Genomic DNA, 21,561 nt, shown 5'->3' with positions numbered 1-21,561 from the left:
AAGTGTCCTGAGATTTAAGCGCCCCGTCTAGTTCTTTCATGCTCATACGACATTGAGCTTATCAACTGTTCAAGGATAGCTTGAAAAGGAGTTTCATGAATGAGGAGAACACTGCCTTTTGTCTAAAAAAGTCAGAGGAGCAAATGTAACATCTCCCTCTCTTCGCTGAAATCTAAGAGCCCACATTCTTTGAGGCCCCGATTCACTGAAACCTGCACCATCCTTTGCAGAGCAAGCCTTGCTCTGTGCACGGTTGCACAGGTGAACAAACTGAGCAGGTCCAGTTACATCATTTAGGGATCGCAGAGGTCGCTACTGTGACCACTGAGGTCTCCATTGCAGCCTCTGTGGTCTCCCTTGCGACCTCTGAAAAAACCGACAAAATTATATTTAAAAAAAAAAATTGTAATGCAAGTTCCTGGTCTGTGGCCAGCACCATGTGGCTCTTTACTTCTGCAGTGGCTGGCTTTCTTGTTCAGGCACCTTAAAAAAAAGAAGAAAAATAAAAACAGGAGTGCCACAAGTCTAACACTTTCAGCGCTGACCTTAAATAAGAAAGAATAGGAATACCAAATAATGGGCATCATTACGACCCAGGCGTTAACGCCATGGTTCACGCCGGTAATTTACCGATGGTGAATGGCGGAATTACCGCCCCATTCCAAGGTTGGCGGGGCGGTAATTCCCCATTCACCATTGGCCCTTCCCCATTCCCATTTTTGCCCCCATAGGGCTCAATGGAAATTGGGAAGGCGGTAGTTACGGTACCGTAATTACCTCCGATGTCCCTTTGTGGGTCCAATCCTTACCGGCAAAGGGACCTCGTAATTAGGTGGTAAGGGGTTAACGGCACCGCCACCTTTTACGGCGCCGTTAACCCCTTACCGCCTGTGTCGTAATGAGGCCCAATGTGTCTTTCTGGAATTCTATAGAATAATTGCTAGACTCATTAAAGGTTTATTTCAGGCACACTTGAGGGGGTGAGTCACTGATTTAGTCTGTTCTTAAACGCCTCAACTCAGCCTTTCATCCTTCTGAGGTCGATAAATGAGTACCAACACAGGTCGGGTGATATTCGGTGTATATTTTTTCTATATAATGTGCTTAATCGTAAGTGCTATTTAATAACACATCATTATCATTTGGTCATGGACGTCTGCTTGCATTCACAGTAATTATGTTTTATGGGTCTATACGCACTGATCTTAACGATACATATGGTGTTCCATTATTGTATGAAAAGTACATCACATTATATTGATATCATAACCATATTTTTTGTAGTGTACAATGCTATGTGATGCCACTTCCTGTTTTGTCAACGGGTGAAAGGTCGTGTTCCATTGCTTCCCGTGATATCACTTTGGGGTGGGGTCAAATGACATCACTTCCTGTGATGTCATCAGGGGGTCAAAGGTCGTGTGATGTCATTTCCGCTACCGCTGGCATTTTGGTGAAATGACGTCCCTGAGCAGGTCATCTCATTCACAAATATGACCTGCACATTGCGTGAGCACAGAGTCGTTTTGCTTTTCCTGGCCGCTATTAATATGGAAGTATCAGGCAAGCAGGCAGGACATTTAAATATGAAATGACTCCCAGCATCCATGTGGGTGGAGGGCTGGAGCGTGCTGTCAGCAACCCAAGGAAAACGTCACTTTGTATTGCATGGAGTTGCAAACCTTATAGCACTGCATTTCTAGCTCCAGCAACGGAGTGGAAACATACTGGGGATTCCAGATGCTCATGCCCTCAAGGCATTGCACAGAAAATTCAGGAGTAACCTATCAGAGCATTGCAGTTACCCTTTCATATTTTTGGAACATGCATCAGGGACAGCCAGGAGTTTATTAACAGAACATCGGATGATCAGAGAAATGTGGGTCCACACTCTGCGCGCATCCATATACATGCACATAGCAAAGTGAATGCAAGAGTTAACATTTTGCTTGGTGAATCGTGCCATTACACTTTTATCCCACACTTTTTCTCACATATATGGAATCAGAGAAGACACTTTTAATGGGCAAACTTTGGGCATAAGATGCAAGCAGTTAACTGGCTTTGTCAATTATGTTTCAGTGCTGGCTGTAAAGTTGGAGAAATGGTTGTCCCCCATCTTTTCTTCTGCCAGATTGTTCAATGGTTTGGGAAGGAGCAGAATATTAGATATGATAGCTTCCACCTTTTGTCTGAAGTGAAGGGATAGTTCATGGAAATATTATTGGTGTTGTTTGTCCTGGCTGTATTGGTCAACTCACTAGACATTTGGAGAAGCTCGCCCTAACGCAGGAACATGATTTCTCGACCCCAGATCACCTTCTGGTAGACCCTGAAACTAACTTTATAGGCGAGGTTGTCAAACACAAGTTTTGTGATGAGTCAGATGGGTCCTAGCTTCTTTCCTTTCCTGTCAACCACCACCAGGCCGCTGTGCCATTTGTTTCCTATCTTCTTTACCATCTTAGACCTTTCAGGAAAAAGCTGGTTAAGTAAGCCAAGGGTTTCAGTGATGTCCCCATGGAGTTTCAGTAGGGTGGGGTCCTCTAAACTCATGCGCTTTAAAGTAATTATGAAAGTCTCCTCAGATATGTTTTTTGTTGGTCTGTAGCACACTAATGTTGTAATTGTATGATTCGGTTGAGTGAGTCAATGACAGCTTCCCAGTAGTAGCATCAAAAGGCTAGAACGCCCTCCCCCTCTAGCCATTAGATCTGACCCATCCCACTCCTCATTGATATTGATATTGATATTTTATTTCTATATCCGCTCGTACACAAGCGTTTCAGAGCGCGATAAGGCAAGGGAGGGGAACAGGGGAGAACAAAACAGCGATCTTACTGGGTCCAGTGACATTGAGAACACACAAGTGCATGGGAGAGGGGGAGGGGAAAAGTGCATGGAAGGGGGCGAAGTGGAAAGTGCGAAGCAGAGGAGAAACAGATAAATAACAATAAATAAATAATAAAGGCAACAAACAGTGGTAGTGCAGCCAGCAATTTACAAGTGCTAGGTTTAAAGCACCAGACAGGGTAGGTCTGATAAGTGCAAGAAGAAAAAGGGGGGGCTGTATGGGTACAGATACAGACCCCAGAGCAATGGGTGGCCCAGAGGCAGTGCAGGAGGGTGGAGGGCTGAGCAGGTACCTGGTCCCGGAGGACAGAGGGTGGCCAGGTGCACGGTGCCAAGAGAGAACAGATCAGCAGAGGTGAGGGGGAGGAAGGCAGAAGAAAAGAGGAAGGTCTTGAGATGCTTCCGGAACCAGAGATGGTTCTCCTCAAGTTTTAGAGTGGCAGGGAGGATGTTCCTGAGGGAGGCCCCAGTCGAAGACCAAGATCTACCCCCAGCTCGTTTCTTTGAAAAATGACTGACCCTGAGGGAGTTAGAGGTAGAGGAGCGAAGAGCTTGAGAGGGGAGGTAATTGCGGAGGGATAGCTGTAGGTATTTTGGACTCTGTCCCCAGAAAGCCATGTGGACAATGCAGAGGGTTTTGAATTTAATCCTTGCATCCACTGGGAGCCAATGGAGTTATTTCAGAGCTGGAGAGATACGATCCCAGGGCTTGAGGCCAAGGACATTCCGCAGAAAACTCAAAACCTGGCTCCTCTCACTGAATCCGTAGTACTACCACCTCACTGCAAACTATATATTTATCCTGCTTAACTGTACTGAGAACTAGCACTGAGAACCTTCATATTGTAAATTGTATAGTGCAATCTGTATATATTGTACATTTTGTAAATCTTTACTTGTAAATTGAATGACCGTATCACATGTTGCCTGTGGTAACACTTGTAAATGTTCTTACCCTGTATTTCCAGCGCCCAGATACCTTTGGGTTAGGCACGCTGTACAAATGCTAAATAAATAAATTAAATAAATGAATGACGTGGATATAGAAGATGCTTGCTAATCAAGCAATAGCAAAGTAGGACATGTCCGTACATGTGATGTCAATTATGATCTTATTTAATGTAAATAGTAAGTTAGAAGTTTGGTTGTATATTTATGTAGGCTCTTGGATGTTTTGGGGGCAAGATAAAGTTGGACATAGTTAAGCAATAACCCTCGCTAGGAAGGCATTACTGCCAGGTATTAAACAGGGCCCAAACTACAGGATTCGCAAGAAGAGTTGAAAGTGTCTATAGTTAATATTGGCAACCCAAAGTGGTAGGTTGACCAGGATATTTGATTTTTTTTTTTAAATAACAATTTATTGGTTTTACTTAGAACACAATATTCACTACATTGTATCACCATATGATTTGATATGGTTTGCAAAATAAGAGCCGCGTTCTCGATACGCGCATCAATCAACCCCAACCTGAGAACAGACACACGTCTTCCTGCCTCCTTCCATTTATCACATTTTTTCTGGGATTTCTCTGGGCACCCTCGGGAGTTAAGATATGATATGATATAGCATTTATAACACGCCTATACACAAGTATTTCAAGGCGCGACAATGCAAGTGAGGGGGAGCAAAGGGAAGAACAGAACAGCGATCCTACTAGGCCAGGTACCATTCAGATCGCGCAAGGGAATGGGGAGGAGGAAAGGGAAAAGTGCGTGGGGAAGGGAGAGGGGAAGTGCAGTACATGGGATAGTAGAATAAAATAAGATAAAATAAAAAAGGCCACTGGTGGCAAGTGCAAAGTAAGTGCAGACATGAGTGCCAGTAGGGGGACTGTAGGGATACAGAAAACAGTCCCCAGGTGCAGGGGTTGCCAGGGAGGCAGTGCAGGTGAGTGGGCAACTGGCGGGTCCTGGGCCTGAGAATCAGAAAGGGTGGCCAGGTAACCAGTGCCGTTTCTGCCCGGAATTAGCAAGGGAGAGAAAGCAGAGGCAAAGAGGAAAGTTTTGAGGTGATTCCGGAACCGGAGATGGTTCTCCTCAAGTTTCAGGGAGGCAGGAAGGCTGTTACAGATGGAGGCCCCGGCCGAAGAGAGAGATCTACCACCAACTCATTGCTTGGAGATGCAACTGACCAGACTGAGCAAGTTATAGATTCTTTCTTCAAACAACATGCAGATATCAACGTACGAAGACCATTTGCTGTAGCTGGGTTTTTCGGCACTTCCTCACAACATAGCAATATTACGTTTCACCAGCATTATCACAGTTGACAGGAAGAGTATTTCATACAGGTTAAAAGATGTTTCACATAAAACAAAAAGTGTCTAAACTTAAAGACACTCCCGTTCCCTGCACACCTTACAAGCTGAAATAAATCAGTCAAATTTCATAACATTTGCACTTTTATATATAGAAAGAATTGTCAATTTAGAACATAGGTAACAAAATATCTTCATAAAGGTACAGAAAAAAGGTATCAACTGACTTTCAATATGGCCAGCAGGAAAAACAAATCAAACCAGACAAAGAAATAAGCTCCCAATTTTGAACTGCAGCTTCAAGCTCTACGCGTTTCGGGGACTATCCCCTTCTTCAGGAGCAAAAATATCTGCAAGTATAGATATATATACACAATTAGAGGACATCTCACATATCATTAAAAGTTTGGACAAACTAAACACATTAAATAAAGAGAATACATTAAATAATTATGTACACATAAATCCAACCACAATCCTACATAACATACACAAGTGGTTGTATATTCACAGTGGTACAACTGGTATTGGTCCAAATGTAAATCTCAAAATGCAATAAAACCTAAAAAACTTATTCGTATGTACCTCACAGTGGGAATGTTGTCAAAGAAAATAGAGTCTCTGTCTGTGGATCTGTCTGTGCACGACGTACACAGAACCAGGATCCCTGCGAATACTCCTGCCGTCCTCAACAAGTGAAATGTGATTGCCGAACTCTGGAATACCAAAGCATATCAGCTCCAATTACACGTAGTTAAATCACCAAACCTTAATGACTAAACAACTAGTTAAAAAAACACCTATTACTCATTGGCAACTAATCTGTGCAGCTCAACGATCACCAAAATCCACAACCTTGTGCCACCACCTCATCTTTGTGCCAACACATCAACTTAACCCAGAAAGTTAAAAAGCCCAAATCCTCAAAGAAAACCCAAAATTTAAATTGTGCAACTCTTCCAACATATATTATTTACCTAAGGCAAATCAACAGATTCCTGTCCTTCACCATGTAACCTAGAACCAGGATATTGCAACTAATCCATCCTTTTAACACAGCTATTTTCAGCACCTTGCACAGTGCTTGGATGCAAATTCTGAATACAAATTGATTTTAATCCTTGCCGATTTGTATGCCCAGATATCTAAACCCATCCTGTGTTATATGGTATGCACAATCTGGAGGGACCGCTAGTTCGTTCCATGGTCTACAAAAGAGTGTATACTTCTGCCAGTTCGCCCTAAGACGACTAATTGCATCATATTCACTTTTTTTTCAAATGTCTTTATTGAACGATTCGCACCTCATCAACAATAGCCATACATAGTTACCGTACATTGCAACATTGATTACCGGAAGAATTGCATCTTAACATTTTTTCATGTTGACCAATATAGCATACATGCGAGCCATTGAATATCATGGAGACAAGGGGATTGCATTGCACAGGGTGTGCTTACCATTCTCTGGGGTTCCTACTATTCCCCCCTAGGAGAATGCCACAGGTTGGTGGCCTCGTACTCTGCGTCCCAGCTAGGGGTCAGTCAGAGGGGCCCTCCTGGGTTAGTAGGTATGCAGTGAAGGGGTTCCAGATATTTTTGGGCCTGTTTTGCAGCCCACAAAGGTTTGCATATTCTATGTCTGCATCGCTTAACCATATTAGATCTTTCAGCATACTTTCAACCCTGGCGGGACGCGCTTGTCCACTTCATCAAGAAGCTATTATCATGCAGGTGGAGAGTAACCTTTGGTACTGTTTCGATAACTGAGGAAGCCACCCAAAGATGCATCACATCAGTTCACACAGCACCATTTGCCCCAACATCTCTGATATGGTACAAGCCACTCCGTCCCAAAAGGGTCGTATTTTAACACAGGCCCATAGCATGTGTAACAGATTGGCCGGGTCTGCATTACATCTCGGGCAGTTGGCGAATCTAGTGATGTCGTATTGGTGTGTGCATGCTGGGGAGGTGTACGCTCTGCGCAATGTCTTGAGTTGAATTAGTTGTAGCCGAGAGTTCAAAGTGCCCTTGTATGTAGTGCCGCAAACCACTGCCCATTGTTTGTCTGTAAGCGTAACCCCAGAGTCTTCTTCCCATTTCCTCTTACATTTCAAAGGTTCCTGGGGTGAATCAGTCTGGAGTAGTTTATATAGTGCAGAAACTACCCGGGGGAGTTCCTAATATATTGCAGCAACGGGGTTGTGTGTGGTATTTCCGGGAACACTGGGGACCACTCTCTGAAAGCTGCTTTCGTTCTAAAGTATTGCAATGTGCGTTGAAAGCCACTTCCCATCTTTCCACAAACAATTTGTCAGAGGCAAACATACCATTAGGGTACATATCATCCATACGGGTAATGCCCGCCCCCCCTCCAGTTCTGAATGATATCCTCATTGTAGGTTGGTGCAAGGATCTCTATATTCCAGAGTAAAATGCCCGGGTGCGACTGGATCGAATCTACACCTGTCCTGTGATTTGCCAGAAATCAACATTCCCTGGAGAGAGGATGGGTGCACTGAACGTTGCTCAATACGCACATGAGGAGTCACCTGGACTCCCGGCATCCAAAATTTTGTAAAGGACAGTTGTGCCGCCAGGAAGTACAGTTCAACATCTGGTGCACAAATACCCCCATTCCCCCAGGGCTGGGTTAGAGTCTCCCAGCTTATGTGTGGGCTCTTTGGGTACCCGGCGAGCTTGATTAGTAGAGAACGCACCTCCCCGAAGTAGCCCACCACTGGCCAAACCTGAATATTCTGGAAAATGTAAAGAAGCTTGGGGACCACTATCATCTTGGCAATTGCAATTCTACCCATGAGGCAGAGGGGCAGCCAACACCACCTTTCCACACTGGACTTTAATACTTGTAGATATTTGTTCTGTTTGTCCTCAAACAGTGTTCTAGCGTCTCTGCTCACCCGTACCCCCTGGTATGTGACCACTCACTGTTTCCAACTGTATCCTTCAGTGTTTGGAGGCCGAACAGTATTCTCATTTAGGCGGAATAAAGAGAATTTGGTCCTATTTATTCTGAGGCCAGAGGCCTCACCAAATCTCTCGACTTCCTGTGTTAGTGGGGCTAAGGTACTTGCGGGGTCCTTGATATATACAATCCTGTCATCCACGTACAAAGATATGAGTTCACTGGCCCCCCCATTGCCTGGCCCCTATGGCCATGAAATCTGTCCAGTCAGGCTGCTAGTATCTCGATTGCCATGGCGAAGAGCAGGGGCGAGAGGGGGCAGCCCTGTCTGGTTCCAAGTCCCAGCTTGGAAATGCAGGAGCGCTTGCTGCCGATGCCATCTGGCCACTCAATCCTGTGTACAGGAGCTGCACTGCTGAGAGAAAGTATTTTGGGACCCCCCAACTGAGTCAATACTTCGAATAAGTAGCTCCATTCCACAGAGTCAAATGCCTTTTCAATGTCCAGCAGTGCTGCCACTGCTTGTGTATTGGGATCAACCTGAACTAGTATTGCGAACAGTCGCCAGAGGTTTAAGGAGGTCGACCTCCCCAGGATGAACCCAGATTGGTCCATATGGATAATTTGAGAGACGTGTGGGAGCAAACGATCCACCAGTACCTTGGCAAATAATTTCATATCAAGGTTCAATAGGGATATCGGACGGTACGAAGAACATTCAAGGGGGTCTTTACCCGGCTTGAGGATCGGAGTGATCACCGCCTCGCACATCGAGGGGGGAGGTGTCCCACTGTCAGCCCCTCCTCCCACACTGCCAACATATGCTGAGCTACCTCTGGACCCCACTTCTTATAGAACTCGTCTGTGCCTGGCGCCTTGGAGGAGGGCAGGGCGTGTCTTGCACATAGGATCTCGTCAACCATGATGGGTGTTGCGATAGAGCAATGTGGTCCAAAGGCCTATTTGAACAACCAGCGCTATTGCTCAATATTAGAAATTTGAAAAGGCAGCGTTCAGCATGAAAGTGTGAAAGCGCAGTTCACTGATTACATCTAACATGATGGGTGTTGCTAAGGCCTCTATCACCTCATTTGTAAGTTTCGGAAGGGCTGCTGCTCCAACATATTCCTCTAGTTTTGCTTTCGGTGGTGTCCCCCATGAGGCATACAGGGACTCATAATAGTGTCGAAAGGCATCTGCTATCACACTCAGCTTCACGGCCACCTCCCCTTCTGCTGTTTACACCACTGTTCTTTCCCTGTGGCCTCTTTCATGCCTCACCAACGCCTCCAAGTGCATGCCCGGTCTACCCTCCTCACCATTTCTGCGGGCCATTGCCGGTCGGGCAATGTATTTGACCTCCCTCTCAGCCAGGTCGTTAAAGCCATCAAGCTCTTCCCTTAGTTTGGTGAGTGAGCCCGGTGTGTCTCCCTTGTCCACCTCCCTCTACCACCTTTTGATTTGAGCTCAGTGTCGTGCAGCTGCCTCCGTATCTGTTTTAACACTCCCAATTCTAGGGACATGCACCCTCGTGAAGTACCACCTTAAACGCCTCCCACATTGTACCCATTTTAGATACTGTGCCCAGGTTCTCGCTAAAGTAATTCTTGATTATGCTGTGAACTTCGCTCCTGAACACCAAATCCAACAATGCCGCAGGCTTGAACCTCCAGTAGGGGGGCAGCGGCGCCAAGTCCAGACGCAGTGACCACAACACTGGCGAATGGTCAGAGAGTGTTCTCGGGAGCAGCACACAGTCGTCTGTCCGGTGTGCAAGATACGGGCAGGCAAGGATATAATCTAACCGGGACGAGGTGTTGTGGGCCGTCGAGTGGTGTGAGAATTCCTCCCTTTACGGCCTCAACAGTCTCCAAACATCCTCCAATTCTAACACGCTTATGCCACGAAGGACCACTTCCGCTGCTCTGGAACATCGCCCCCCAGTTGTTTTATCTCTCCCAGTTGTTTTATCTCTCCTTAGGTTGAGTACCACATTGAAGTCCCCCGTCCACACTATGTTGGTATGTAAGTATTTCTGACACTGGCTCAGTCATGGTCATCAACGTTTGGACCCCAACATACAGAGACAATAGCATACCTTCCCTGTGGGTCGATAAATGTATCATTTGGGCGGAACCCCAGTGACTTGTGCACCAGTGTCATTACCCCTGCCGAATAAGCTGAGTACGAGGTATAGTATTTGCAATTTCCCCAGCTTCTGGCGATGCCTTTATTCCACTTCCCCATGAGGTGGGTTTCCTGTAGCCTGACGATTCTGGCCCTGTGTTACTCACAATATTGCACTACCTTGCGTGCTTTGCACGGGTTGTTGAGTCCCCGCACGCTCCAACTGATGACCTTATTCGCCATTAACTAGGGTGGAGGCTGTAAACACAGGTGACTCCACCCCACCCGCTCATCAAGCTGAAGATCTGACTCTTGTCCAATTCTGTGAGATGCAAATCTTTTTGAGGTAACTTAAACCAATAACTCTGATAACTACCCACCGTCCCCCACCCCTTCTCCTCTAACAATCACCAGCCCTACTACCACCCACCCACACTGCCAACCGACAACCTGCAGTGACTGGAGCCCCCCTCCTAGAACCCCTCAACATCCACATTACCCGGGGCGGGCCCAAGTGACCTCTGCTGTTTCAGACCTCGAGGGGAGGACCTGAAAAAGTAAACATTTCTTTCATATGCAGCTGAATTTATTCATTACATTATCAGCATAAGTTTATCAAGACCCATCATTGTTACCCCGCTGATAGCGTCTATTTGATCAAAACTATTCTCAAGCAAGGATCGTGAGATCTCGGAAGTAACGCTCCTTCATCATCTTAACCCAAGGGATTCAAGAAAGTAATGTAATACCCCAGGATCGGTAAAGAAATGGTCTGCCCATTGTGCTGAACCCTTAATTTGGAGGGGTATTGCATTGAGTACCATATCTCTCGAACGCCGAGTGCTCTTTTCACCACCAGGAAGGACAGGCGGGCCTTCTGGACAGCAGGGGTGAAGTCTGGGTAAAAGGATACTTTAGCATTCTCGTGGGTGAGATCCCCGAGTTCCCTCGCTCTACGAAGTATGGTGTCCCGGTCCTGATCATTTAGTAACCGTGCGATGATCGGGTGAGTTTTCTGACCCGTTCTCGGAGTGATTTGTGGCACCAGATGTGCCCTCTCCACCAGAAATTGGGAGGACAGTGGAGGCCCCTGTAGCACTTCCTTGATAAAATTCTCCATGAAGACCTCCATGTTTTGTTGCAAGATTGCCTCCGGGACTCCCACCACTATAACATTATTTCTTCTTGACCTTGCCGCCAGGTCTTCGTTCGTGTCTCTGATGGTTTTCACCTCTCCGCACAGTTCCCTGATTGCCTGTATTGTTTCATTACTAGTGTCCTGGTGCGCACTGACCCGGGTCTGGACCTCAGAGGTTCTGCTGCTTTCCTTAATCTATGTGTTCTGGCATTCTGTCTACCTTCTATACCATTCCATCCAATTTTGTGTTAATGGCGGCGAAGCCTGATCGCATTTCTGCCAGCACCTGACTCATCTCCGATGGTGGATTGCTCACGCTCGGGCCGGCAGTCTCTACCGCTTGGGGCTCCATGGACGGCATTGTGGGAGCTTCTTGGGGTGCCGTCAACTTATTACTGTCGTTGCTTAGCCCTTCCTTTTGGGTGAATGGCAAGCGGGACTACCGCTTGTTTCCCTTTGCCGCATAGCTTTTGACAGGGATCACTTCAATTGACCCCAGGCACAGGTTCTTTGCTGTGAGGGGGCGCACCCCGGGTCGTTACCAATTCTGGATCAGTTCCTTATCAGTAGCCACTGTGTTATTCCGAGCTCCCTCTTGACTATTTTACTGTTGGTGTACAAAGGTTGGTGTTGTCACCAGCACTATCTCCTTGCCCCAGTCGTGCTACCTCCCAGGGAGCCCACCTGTGCCCCTGGGTGGTAGCACAACACCGCTTGCTGTTGTCACTACCTCTTGTCTCGGGCTCCCCCTCTCTGCACCAGTCGTTGCTTTGTGGTTATATTTGGTTCTTGATTTCCTCGAAGTGGTTTAGGTTGTTGCCAGTTGGGCACTTATGAGTGTCTCCCAGTTGGTTCCCAGGGTTGCAGTCCCGATCTTGGTGTCCCTGCCATCTATCAGGGGCATCTCCCCCTCCCAGTTCATGGGCTTGGCATTTTTCCTGAATGCAAATTTAAGATTGCATCTGCTACTCATTCTTTTGTAATCTCAATTCCTGTTGCTCTGTTAGTTGGGGAGCACGTTCATGTGTTTGGGGGTATCCAGCCATGGAGGAGCCCGGTATAACATTTTGCAGTAATCCGCAAATGCCTTAGCTATATCCCCATCTTCCAAAAGTGTTCCCCCTTCCAATCACCCAGTTCTCTGAAATATTGAAATCCTTCTCCCCTCCTTTCAAGCCACGCCAGCTGTTTCCCTGCTTTGTCCCCTGAGTCATACATTCTGCTTTGTTTATCTCAGTTAGCCTTACGTGCATTATCAAGAGAGATGTTACACAATTTTTCTCTGGCCTTGAGTAGTAGTCTATGCATATCAGCAGCACCCGGGATTAAGAAGTCTTTTTCCAGCCTTCCCACTTCCAACTCAGTCTCCTCAATAACCCTCATCTGTTTTGAATGTCTTTAGCTGAAATCAGTGATATAGCTTTACCAACACCTCTTTCTTGTAGCACTCCCAGAGCATCACTGGGCTTTCAACTAACATTGTGTTAAGCACAAAGTATTCTTTCATGCTGTCGGGTTATCCCTTCAATTAGGTTGGGGAAGACAAGGTAGTAGTTGTTGAGGCACCAGTGTGAACTTATTTTAGACTTATTGCCCCTAATCTTTAGTATTAAGGGTGACTGATGTGAAATACCCTGTGTTAAGAACATTGCTGAAATTTGCCTGTGTGTATCCTACTGTGGGATAAAGAAGTAGTCTAATCTGGACATGGATGCGTGCATCCCTGAATGAAAGGAGAACCCCCGATCTTGAACGTAAAGTGTTCTCCTGGAATCTGAAAAGCCCATTGCAGAGGCAAAGGTACTCAGTTTAGTTTGCATGGCTGAGTTTCTACCCCAAAGGTGAGTGCGGTCCTCAATGGGCTCCATGACATCATTAACATATCCCCCCAGAATCCATAAATCCGTCTGGTGTCGAAGCACCAGAGATTGGATGTCTTCTAAGAGTTGCACAGACAGTGGCAGTGGGGTATAGACGTTTAGAATGTCCATGGTTTCATCCCATTATGCTCCCGTTATCAAGGCAAATCTGCCTCTTGGGCCTTGAAAACTGATTGAGGGGTAGGCATTTGTGTACCATAATTAGAACCCCGTGGGGCCCCTCCAGAAACCTGTGTGTATGGAGGTTTTATAATTGGGTCTTCTAAAGAAGTTGCATTCTCTGCCAGCTGAGTGTATTAATTGAAGGAGAACAGTCTGGTGTGTATCTGTTAACATATTGCAGGATGATTTCCCTCATTATGCGGTCATTTAAACCGCTCATGTTCCACGAGAGGAGTGACACTTTCTGCCCTTTGTTTTCCCGGTACATCAATGGTGTCAAATGGCCAGTGTGTGAAATGGGTTTGCATGTATATATTCCAGGTAAGCCTGGCCAACTGGTGTCGTGCAAACAATTAGCCTTCATATGTAAACCTAAACCGATACCGAACAGAAAGTCTTAAACTCCCGCCTCCCCATACTTCAAGTACCCATCACCCAAAGATATAACCTGTCAACAGCATTGGCTTAATCAACAACGATTAAAAGCAAAAGCGAAAACTGTGGGGGGCTGAGAGTTACCGTCACTGAAAGCAGTTGACCCCCGGCCAGCCCGCTATTTTTGTTTCATTTATAATGTGGTGTCCTATTGTAACGGTCCGGATGCTTGAAGCTGACATTCATGCGATTATTCATCTCACTTTCCAAGACAGGTCTATATCCTCTTTGCACACTCTCGATGCTTCGTGTTGTGATTGGGTTCGTTCAGCAGGAGGCGTAAGGTCTTGGCTGAGTGGTTCTGTAGCCCGTTGGGGTTGAGGACCCTCCCATCTCTACACGAAGAGGTGGGTTTTCCCGTTTAAGTAGATCTTTAATTGTGCTGGAAAAAATAGAGCATATTTTATTCCCAGATATTGCAATTTTTTTTTCACTTAGTCAAATGATTGGCATGCTTTCTGGACTCATTTAGTGTAATCTGTGTAAAATCACATTGCAATCTCGATAGTTCAACAGCTTGGCTATAGTGGTCTGAGGTGAAGCTCCTGGTGTGGGTGGGCCAGTGAGCCTTCCCAATGGAGTAGAAGTTTGAGAGCCCTCTGGGTTTCATCAGACCAGCGAGCCATTTTTCCAGAAAGAGTTCCACACTAGGCCCCTCTGATTTTTCAGGGCTTCCCAAAATTCAAATATGACTTCGAAGGGCTCGACCTTAGCTCTACTCGATCCTATATTCCTGTATTTTTAATATGTGAACCATATTTTAGACTCGACCATCCACTGTATAAAGGGTATCCACAGAGGCTGAAATGCGCTGTTCGGCCTCCCCCATTCTGGATGACAGTTTATGTAGATCATGTCTCATTAGAGCAATATTCAAGCTCAACGTATCCATTTTCCCCATCCATGGGTGTCCGTGAGTCAGTGATAGTTGTCATCAAGTCTGTGAGTGATAGAGTGGCCAGTGGATATGATCATCTTGAGCTTCCCAGTGGGTATGGGTATCTGTGAAGTAGTTGGATGGCTCACTGTGTATTGTTCCATTTTATTTTGTGTAACATTTTTCCTGACCTTGTATTTGGCCATAGTGACTTGTGGGGTCCACTTGCCTTAACCAATATTACTCAATGTCTGTATCTGCCAGGGACAAGATTATACAATGCGTTGTAAGAATGTCTTGTGGGTCATCCCGCCAAGCCACTTCACCTCCTTCGGAGCTTAGTGATCCCTGGACTGCTGAGTCTTTATGTTCCAGGGTGTGCATAGCTTATTGTAGCTTGCTGCACTAGAGTATACTGCCCCGGGTGGTTTCTATATCTTCTGGATGAATTCAGCATATATTCATCCCCTTGGAGGACTGGGGGGCCAAGAGAGGAGGGTGGGGGGGGGGGGAGTTGCCTGATCCCTGTTCTCAGGCTCCTAACGCCTGCTGCATCGAATCCCTTTTCCTCACTACCACACCATGCTTGCATCACATCGACTTGTCAAATCCATCTATATAAAAAGGATATTTTGATAGGATATAAACGGGCCAGCATGGATCTACGAAAGCTCACATCGTCATCAGTCAGCCATGCTACAGCGCACCAGAATATTTGATATTCTTGATGAGCATGAGATTAAATCATTCTTTAAGGAAGCAAATGCAGTAACACATGTGTCTGAAGACCACCGTTAAGGTGATGGCTTTATTAGTGTTCAGAATGCATTTAATTGTATTTAATTCCAAGAATGTCTTGTTTGTTCTTGGAATGCAGTTGCATTGTAGCCATTATAGGCATATCAAGGAAACACTGACCCCGGATCTAGACATAGTATCAGTGTAGAGGATTTCTGACCCAGGATGTATTAGGGCATATAGAAGCATAGTGCTTTTGTCTGATAACCATGTTTCTATGATCTACAAATGTTTAAAATTATTTCCAATGATAGGTTTGTATATGTTGGTGGCAATTTTGGAGGCTGATGAAGCATTAACTAAGCCTAAAGAAACTAAGTTCAAAGTAGCTAATTGTATTTTATGATTATTATAACCTTTATGCAAACAACAATCAATTATCCATGAAAATACACCCTTCTTTATGGTTGCTGATGTCTTCATTAATTATTTTCTCATGAGAGCCCTTCCGAGTTCAACCCAGCATTACAGTTATTAGTCTTGAATGTGGGTTGGGTGCTGGAGTCCATGTTGGTGGTTGCCAGTGAACGGATAGGGGAAAATTAAGTAGTGTGGTTATTCTCAGGGATTGCAGGGACTACCTGAGTAGTTTTGTTTGGGCAGTGGATGGAGTGTAGGGACAAAGTCTGGTATGGTGGGGTAGATCTGGAAGTAAGAAGGAGAGATGAAGTGCCTGAGGAAATATATGAAGAGATTATTTAATAGCAAAGTTAACAGATGGACATTGCTTGTTAATTTCCAGCAGGTTATGTTGCTACCTTGAATCATGGTAGAATTGTATAGCCTTATAGACCGAGCGAGGGGTCATTATCGTGGGGTAATGACCCACAACCAATTAATTCACCTCGGCCATAAATTGGGGAAGAATCATTATCCCAAGAGATAATTACACCTCCTGAGGTCTATAATACATGGTTTGGAATTTACATGGTGAAGAAAAAACGTTTCTTTAATAGTTTCTTTAATAGTGAGTAAAGAAAGTAGACAAACCAAGTCAGGACATTGAACGTGTTTTTATTTTGCAGGATTCAAATAAGGTTGTTTTTTTCTTAAGTTAAGCTTTAAAATTGCAAACTTGGTTATGCTGGTCTGGGTTTGAAATGAGCATGCATCAGGTGTCATGTAAAAGTAAAAGATTCCCCTCTAAAGTAGTAAAAGTGTTTTTCTATGATTTAGCTTTCGCTTTTATGTGTTAAATATGATGTAAAAAAGAGTTTTGTGGAAAGAAATCTTGCTTGGAAATGTCAGTGCTGTTTCTCCTTCTGCTTTTTTATAGAAAGAATGGTAAGAATACAGTCAATACTGGTAGTTATTGACTGCACTCTAAACATTCCGATTGGGTGAAAGGATGTCAAAACAATCAATGACGCTGGCCCCTCTTTTATTTTCATTGTTTTTAAGAAATAATTCCTCGTTTTAGGACATTACCTTTTAAGTTGCGCCTACAGATGTCTGTTGAAGAGATATTTTGGAATCACGAGCAGAGACACAAAGTGAGTAAAAATTAGTATTTATTGAGGCCTCAAAAACCAATAAGGTAATAAGGATCTTACCATAAAGTAACATCAAGGACCTCAACTTCCAGGATTTAAGCAATCATACAAACCTGTCTTGGTGTTAGCGTCATTTCTTCCTTCTCTGAATGTAACACTAGGGACCTGGACAATTATGACCTACAAATCTTAAATTTCACCAAGAAGCAATTATTGTACAAAGAACACACATTGAAAACCCAACGTCAACAATCAATAAATACAAATGTGTACTCACTTTGTGTCTCTGCTCGTGATTCCAAAATATCTCTTCAACAGAAATCTGCAGGCGCAACTTAAAAGGTAAAACACTTTTTTCCATGTATCCTTTCCAATCATTGGGCAACCTCAATGGCATTATTACCTTGCAGCCACAGATACTTTACCACATATAACTAATAGCTAACAATAGGGAGCTCGCTTTCAGGATTGCTAATAGGTTGCAAACATACTCATAGACTCGTTTTAGGACATGTTTTCAAAATTGTAGAATTCATCATATGAAACCACTTCAAAATGGATGCCGCACAGCACATGTTTTGAAACTTCAAATTTCCTTTGTCAAGTGATTAAAAATGAATACAATCCACAAATTAGTCATGATACTTAAAAGAAATATTTCAACCAAATATAAATGACAAAGGGCCTCATCACGGGTTGCACAGTGCTGTAAAAATGCGGCGGTAACGAGTTTGGGTGGAAAGTGGGAGATTTACATCCAGATTTACCTTTGAGCTGGAGCTATCTGGCCACTTTCCACCATTTTAGGTTCCAGCGCCTGAGCAATAGCACTGAAAATGCCCCCAGAGGGTCCTAAGGACCTTGGAAAAAATGGGGACTTACAGCTTGGCCACAACTCAGGTTATGGCGCTAATATTTGCGTTGGACAGGATCCCAGCGGATTACTGCTGGGTTACTGCTCAACTTGTGATGACCGCCAAAATAATGTGTTTTAGGGCACCATCGTGCAAACAAAAAACGGGAGCATAGCATGACATGTAAACACTAATGCAAGTCGTAAAACTGGAAGTTCGTAATGATGATGTTGGTTCCGATATTAGGAGGGAACAAATGTACAAAAGAATGAGACATTTCATATTGATGTGAACATCCTGCCTGTCTCAGTGAATTTCCTGTTTTTGTTAGCGATGATGGTCACTGGCTCCTATTGCACCAATATAAAATACATGGTAAGAAGAAAACCTCCAAAGTGTAGTACAACCATATCAAAGAATAATACAAACCAAAATAAAACAAACAAATTAAACTACAAACATGTGCGCTCTTTTCTACGAACACAAAATGAAAGACAAGCATAATTTGCTCCAAATAACCTTCTGTTTCCTTTTCTATCCTTTTCCTGTTGCGTCCAAGCCAAGCCTTATCCATTATTCTGCCTAATCACAGCCATATGAAAGCTCGATGCAGCTTGGTTATTTAATGCCTCCTGAATCCAGTGGTAATCGCATGAGAGAACACAACCATCGGACTTGAAAGTTTCCCCAAAAGTATCTGAATGTTGTCTGAAATTGTACTGGATTTGTGAGTCATTTTTCAAAATATTTGGTCAAGACTAGGTAGCAAATCACAGCCCCAATTCGCTCTATTTACAGTGGCGTAACACAAAATGTGGGGGCCCCCCTGCGAGCCATGCTGAGGGGGCCCCCCAACTCGGCAACAAATCACGAGTTGAGCCACACTCTGGGCCGGCCTAGACTGTCACGCTTGCACAATACGCATGAACGTGCTGCTGAAGGGGTATGCCGCACACTGCACTAGGTAAAAGATATAAATATGTGTTTTAATGCAATATACAGAACACTTTCTGAGATAAATTGGCTATAAAGTCAGAGTGTTTGCAATTGTTTTGTAGGGTAACACAATCCAATACATGCAAGTCACCAAAGGTGCACAGGAACATTAATGCTTCCAACTGGCTGCACAATGTAGACCAGTGTAAACACGTAATAACATTATAGTACAGAATGCCAGGCCACATTTAGACATACCTAGACTGTTTTCAGCAAAATGCCAGTCAAAGCAATAACACTCATCAAGAAGAGAGCACACAATAAAGCATGTGTCTCCATGGCCTCGAACAACACGGCCAAACTCTTTAAAATCTGCAAGGAACTGGTCAATCCTGTTGTGGTCTATACCTCTTCTGTTCCCTCCCATGCCCTCTGTACAGCTCTGGCCTCTCATTTCTCTGCTAAATCTCAGGACATCCTGTCCTCTATGTCCTCTTCCTCTCTCGGCCCATTTTGGCCATCTCTTCTCTCCTCCTCCTTTTTCCTCTTTCTCTCTGACAACACCTGACGAGGTTTCTAGACAAGTCCGATCTATGAAAGTGTCGTCCAAACACATGCCCCGCTGCTCCTCCAGAACCATCAAAGCCCATATTGACACCCTCACTCCAGCCTTGGCCGATTTCTGTAATCACTCTTTCGCCACTGCAATGTTCCCCTCTCCCTTTGAGCACTCCCTTGTGCACCCACTCCTCAAGAAGCAATCTGCTGATCCTACCTGCTGGAAAACTATCGCTCAATCTCCACCTTTCCTGAGCAAACTCTTGGAAAAGCTTGCCATCTCCCAGCTTACTCTCCACACTGAATCTGTTGGCTGTCTCCATGACCATCAGTCTGGCTTCAGAGCTGCCAGAGGCATGGAAACTGCTCTCCTTAACACCTGTGCTGCTCTCTAACCTTGATTCCAGCATTCCTTCTATTCTCATCCTTCATCTTTCCTCTGCTTTCGACAGGGTCAACATCGCCATCCTGATCAATTGACTCTGTGAGGACCTGGGCATCACAGATCAGACCCTAGAGTGACTGACCTACTTCCACTTGGACCGCCACTCCGCTCCCAGGTCGATCGTGGTCCCATTCTCTCCGCCACCTCTCTCTACCTGTGGCATTCCCCAGGGCTCTATCCTCTCACACTGGTTTTTCAACCTCTACTTGGCCACTTTGGCCTCCCTGATCTCTACCTTATCCTCTAACTTTCAGTGTTGTGCGGATGACTCAGCTTTCCTTCAGGCTCCCCTCATCCTCCTCTCCTCTCTTGCTCATTCCTGACTGTCTATCCACGATTCAGGATTGGTGCGCCTCCAACAATCTCTGCCTTAATGCCAGTAAGACAGAGATCCTTCTCATTGGGACCCTTGCCACTGTGTTTCCTCTCTCACTATAGCAGACCACCTTGGGCCCTCTTCCTTTGCCTTCCTGCGAGGCAAAAAACCTTGGTGTCATCTTCAACGCCACACTCTCTTTCTCTCCTAACATCACGGACATCACCAAGAAGTCCCACTACCAGCTGCTCCTCCTCAAAGGGACTCTTCCCTTTCTCACTCTCCACCAGAAGCTCACTGTCTCTAAGCTGGACTACTGCAACAGCCACTTTCTCAATCTGTCTTCCTCTAGTCTCCGTCATCTGCAAATAATCCAGAACAGGACTGCAAGACTTAGCCTTGGCCTCAAGCCCTGGGATTGTATTTCTCCAGCCCTGAAATCTCTCCACTGGCTGCAAGGATCAAGTTCAAGAACCTTTGCATTGCCCACAAGGCTTTCTGGGGCCAGTGCCAACACTAACTCCAATGCTCTCTTCCAAAATACCTTCTTTCTCTAACCCTTCACTCAGCTACCTCCAACTCTCTAAGGCTTAGACATTTCTCCAGGCAGAGAGTGGGGGTAGACCTCTCTCCTCTGCTGGTGCCTCCAACTGGAATGGCCTCCCTGCCCCTCTCAAACTTGAGGCGGACAACCTGAAGTTTCGGAAGCAGCTAAAAGCTTTCCTCTTCTCTGCTGCTTTCGCTCTCACTCCCCCCATGCTGACCTACCTGACCTACCTGTCTGCTGTACTGATTGGCTGCTTGGCTACCCTCAGAGTCTCTCTGAGTCCAGGCTCTTTCTTGATTGGTCACCCTTGCACTGCCTCCGGGCCTACCATGCACTAAGGGGCTGTAACTGTAACCCTGCAGTCCATTGTTCTCCTTGCACAACCAATAGCTGCTCTGCCCAGGCTGCACTTACTGAGAGCATTTCTGCCCTGTTTTCCCCTCCCCTCTCACTTGCACTTCCCTGCTCCCTTTTCCCTTGCACTTCTCGTTCTCACAATGACATAAGGCCTAGTGAGATCGTTTGTCTTGTCCTCCCTCTATCATCCCTCCCTTGTGTACACTTGTGTACAGGCGCATTATAAATGACTTGAATCACATCATATCATTTTATCACAGATGCCCAAAAAAATATACAATGCCGCAGTAAGAAATGGCTAGACTGGCAGCACCCAAATGTCAATCTAGCCAGGTAATTAAAGTTAGCAGGACTACTTTATCAGAAATGTCCAGTCAAAAGAAAGTCATACCAAACTGAGGAATGACTAGACTGGCTAAATCAAAATGCCTCTCTAGCCACTAATACCACATATCATGCCTGCTTAGCCTGGACATGGACAACCATTATGATTTATCACACAATCCTGCCCCCCCACACATCCACTCTCCCTCCCACCCACCACCCCAACCTCCACAATCAGCTCCTTGGCCCAGAATTACCTCTGCGTCCCTCT

This window comes from Ambystoma mexicanum, chromosome 5q (assembly GCF_040938575.1).
Source record: "Ambystoma mexicanum isolate Mex_15411 chromosome 5q, UKY_AmexF1_1, whole genome shotgun sequence".
NCBI lineage: Eukaryota > Metazoa > Chordata > Amphibia > Caudata > Ambystomatidae > Ambystoma > Ambystoma mexicanum.
The sequence above is the reverse complement of the archived record's forward strand: the minus strand, read 5'-3'. Positions refer to the sequence as shown.